At 37.5% G+C, this 4,350-nt stretch overlaps 1 long non-coding RNA gene across 1 annotated transcript; it reads left to right on the plus strand.

Moving 5' to 3' along the window:
- Positions 1-1,549: 1,549 nt before the first annotated feature.
- On the plus strand, positions 1,550-4,097 carry LOC112200347. The gene is made up of 3 exons (XR_002936287.2): positions 1,550-2,223; positions 3,420-3,491; positions 3,951-4,097. It is a non-coding gene; the product is annotated as an uncharacterized LOC112200347 (long non-coding RNA).
- Positions 4,098-4,350: the final 253 nt, after the last annotated feature.

The following is a 4,350-nucleotide window of genomic DNA, read 5'->3' on the forward strand; positions in this document are numbered from 1 at the left end:
TTTTTATGAAATTATGAATAACTTTTTCTTTCTTAAAAAAAAAAAGTTAACTTTTTGTTTAATAAGTAATATTTTTATTTAAACTGCCAACTCCAAAAAAAAAAAAAAAACTGTTATTGTAGTTAACAAAACAACAAAACGTCTAAGATCTTTTTTTTGTAATTTCTTCAATTCATTTTGGTATTATATTTACTATTTTAGCCTTCATGTGTTAAATTATAAATTTTTAAACTATTATCAAAGAAGGGTAAATTGTGGGTTTTTGAAATTTAACCATAAGCCTTATTGGCTTAATTAATACTGATATATATATTGCATCGCTCTGGATAAGATCTGTATATATATACACACGTGTTTAAAACTGAATTGGGAGGTGCCTAGGTCACGTTTTGGTCGTACCATAGGTCTCCCCCTGGGGGATGGACAACTACAGGAGAAAACAATTTCTTAGTGTCTTAGATTAGGGAGCTGTTAGAGATGCTCTAAGTTGTGCTAATATATTTGTCTATATATAAAATCCAATATTTATCTATTTAATTTTAAGTTGAGAACAATATCAATGCAACATGGCGGAGTTAGCTAAAGCCAATGTTTCAGCATGACATGTCATAGCTCAAATAGAAGTCATGTCTAGGCCTGTAAATGGACCGGGTTCGGATCGGATCGACCTAAATCCAAATCCGTTTACTAAAAAAAAAATTCGATCCAAACCGCTCCGTTAACCCGGCGGATCATTGATACCTCGATCCAAATCCATATCCGTCGGATTAACGGATACCCGATCCGCTAATCCGATCCGTTTATAATTTCAAATATTTTTAAATTTTAAATAGTAATATTAAATTTATATCATAATATCTCATAAGATATTAATAAAATATTAAAATAACATGATCTACATGAAGAGTATTAAAATAACAAGTTTTCCCGTGAAATTCCGAACGTCACTTTTTGACAGGAAAATTTTTCGCGACCTTTGTTCGGCTAAATACTTTTGGAAATAGTTTGGGCTTGGGCCTTGGGCCCGAGAATAGCGTAAGGTTAGAGTCCAAAATTTACTCTGGACACCCAACAGACGGGTATGCTAGTGAACCAAGCCCAATAAGTTAGTTGACCTTTGACCCGAACATCTTCCTTGATCCAATATGGTTGTAGCTCATAATGACATCTTTGCATAATTTTGAATTATACTTGTGCGTGCGTTTACGATTTTCTTATTTTACCTTTCTTAATAATTGGCGAAATTTCTGCTCGCCTTACCCGAAGCTTACTCGTATAGCATCTCACCGACTTTCAAAAGCACAATTTATTTACTCCTTATGTTTTTCAAACTCGAGCAAACTCCGACAAAACTTGTCTTGCCATTTTTCTATCTAAAAATAAGTTTTGTGAGACCCGATACTTATTTGGCATTGTCAACACTTTAATTTGAGTTTTCATGTATTCACTTATTTTACTTTTATTTTCCCCATCATTTTGATTTTTACCACCTTATTTTTGCCCCAAATTTATCTGCCCAAAACTGAGCCTTCTCCTTCACACGCAAAACTCAGCTTGACCTCTTTCCTTGTTCACGTCAGAGTTGGGCAGAGAGAAAGGGAGCCTCGTTCAGCTCCTCCCCTCCACGTTTCCATCATGCAAAGGGCAACTCCTCCAAGAACATCTTCTCAGACCTTCAAAAGAGAGAACCCAGGCCATGAATCGTCATTCACCCTTCTCTTCTCACCTTTCCTCTCGTCCCTGGACACATCAGTCTGTTTACGAGCCCCAAAACACCTAGTTAGAGACCTCCGATCAAAAAACTTTCTTCACCAAAATTGTTCGTCTATGTCTCCTCTATTTAGCCTCAAAATTTCAGCTCCATCGGAGTCGATTTGAGTCCTGTACACCCCTCGAAGCGGAAGATGTTCCGGAGCAAGCCTGTTCCGGATTTCTGCTAGAATTCCCTCTCTTGCTCTACCCGAATCCCCAACACCTTTCTTGAGACTGATACTAACAGTTGGTAAGATTCTTAAACTATCAAGTTCCTAATTCATTCCTCAATTTTTAGGCTCAATACGTTCAAAACAACCCATCTACATATTGAGCAGTCTCTGTTTCACTTTGCATGTTCGAGATTGAGCGAACTTCTTGGCCTGCAGCTGGGCTCGATCGAATCAGCTCCCTCAGCTCTCTTTCCTGTTGAAATCCTCAAGAGAAACTCACCTTTTTGATTAGTCTTTGGTGAGTATCATCTTTTCCATAAAACTCTATATATTTTTGGTTGTATTACGAATTCTTGGAGATTATGAGCTTGTCACTGCTGTTGTTGGTATCTTGCTGCCTAAATTTTGATTTGTCATCCATTCTAATGTCTAGGGATTCTGCTAGGTCATGGCTACACCTTGAGTATTAGAATCGTGTTTGGTTCAAAGGTTATGTGTTGTTTGTAGCTGTCCAAATATCATGTTTCAATGCATTTTGTCATCGAGCTACAACACCTGCCCATATAGAATTAGAAAGTAACCTGAGCTATAGATCATTAGGAGCATTAGACATGCCTCTTAAGTGTGTTAGATTTGTGCTAGAACATGGTTATTTCGATTATACAAATCATGCTTGATCATAGAGTTTATTTGTGTTATTGTTGTCCAAACACCATGTCTTCAAAACATCATGTTAGTGAACAACAAGACCTTCCCCTGATAGAATTGAAGGGTGACTGAGACTTTAAGCTTTTAGAAGCTTTAGATACTTTCTATAGGTGTCTTAAAGGTTACTTAACCAGCCATTTTGGGTACCAAAAGAGCTTTACACAAAAGAACCAGTTTCTGCAGATTTTCAGTTTTCAGTAAAATCTGACCCAGTTGCATTCATTTCAAAACTGGAGCTAAACCGTTGAGAATTTGGGGTCATTTTCTTCTAGAGAAATATATTAGACACATATATGAACATTCCAGAATTTGAATCACCCTAAAAGCATTTTTCTAGAATTAGTTATGCAATTTTGAAATAGGGGGACAGAAGCTTGTATTTTTGGAAAGAATCTGCACATTGTTTTACTTCAGCCTTTAAAACCTTTACTCTTTGTTTGGTTTCACTTGAAATTCAATAACCATTTCAATCTTACGGAGTTGGTTGTCAAGCCATCCTTCTTTCAAAATTTCTCAAGAGTTTACCTCAAGTATTTTGAACAATTCCGTGACCCTTGGCAGCTCCTTTAAAACTCTGTTTTCGGTTTTCAGCAACTTGTCTTTTAAAAAGTGTTCTTACCCCCTCTTCCTAACAACAAACCCCGTATTGAAACCCAAATGGTCTGGTTATTAGTTAGTAGTTAGGTTAAAGGAAATGTTTTCTTCGGAGAGTTATGTGAGTGAATAGCTAGCCTAGTTTATCGTGATTAATGTCACTTATTTGGTCTAGGCTTGATATCTTGGTAGGATCTTGTGAAGTGGTGGTTGCTACAAGGTTGCATTGAGGCCAAGTGCTGCAAGATAAAGCTCGAGTTCCAGGTAGGGGATGCCTTTAACTCTATCTATGCTTTTCTTGCATATACAATGTTTTATATGAGGCCTCTTGCATGTTTTGGAAATTATCTGTTTTTACAACTTGAAATGGTTTGCGTGGATTGGATTAATGTGTTGGCAATTGATGGGGATGTAAGGAGAGGTTTGTTCCTCCTTGAGCCACCGGTGGTGGGCAGTGTGCACCATGCCCTTGTTTTCTCCCCTTGGTCTCTAGCCTTGTGATTAGTGAATTCCGGAAGTGATTGGCTATATGGACGGTTGTGATAGAAGTGTGAAAGATGATCAATTGCCGTGGGATTGTAGTTACGTGGTGACGATCACGTGGAAGCGCAAACCGGTTTTTATCTACTTCTTTTATTCAAAACGATAACTCATGTTTTTAAACTTAGATATGGGGGCGGGCATGGGCAATGACTGGATGTAGGAGCCTAACCCCTACTTTAGTTTGTTTTGCAGGCTGTTGTTGTCGAAGCTTGGGCACGGAGGATAATCCTTGGAGGACACAATTTGTTTTATTCTATTTAAAGTTTATTTCTTTTTGGCTTGCTTGATTTCACTAAATTTTTGTAACATTATGTATGGTTGATGATGTGTGTGATTGCTTACCACCAAAGTGGAACCCTAGGGTTAGAACCTCCATTTGAGTTTAGGTCCTAGTGGGCTAGACCTAGAAGACTCGCATAAATTACCATTTAATGAACTTAATGCAAACTTGGGCTAAGAACTAAAAATTGACATAGGTTCTAAAACTCAACTCAACCCCACCTTCCTTTCATCTTATTCGCCTAGTTCGTAATCTTGTGATTACGAGCCAAGCCCACTATACAAACCCAAGAATTTTGGG

Source organism: Rosa chinensis, chromosome 4, assembly GCF_002994745.2.
Source record: "Rosa chinensis cultivar Old Blush chromosome 4, RchiOBHm-V2, whole genome shotgun sequence".
Lineage (NCBI taxonomy): Eukaryota > Viridiplantae > Streptophyta > Magnoliopsida > Rosales > Rosaceae > Rosa > Rosa chinensis.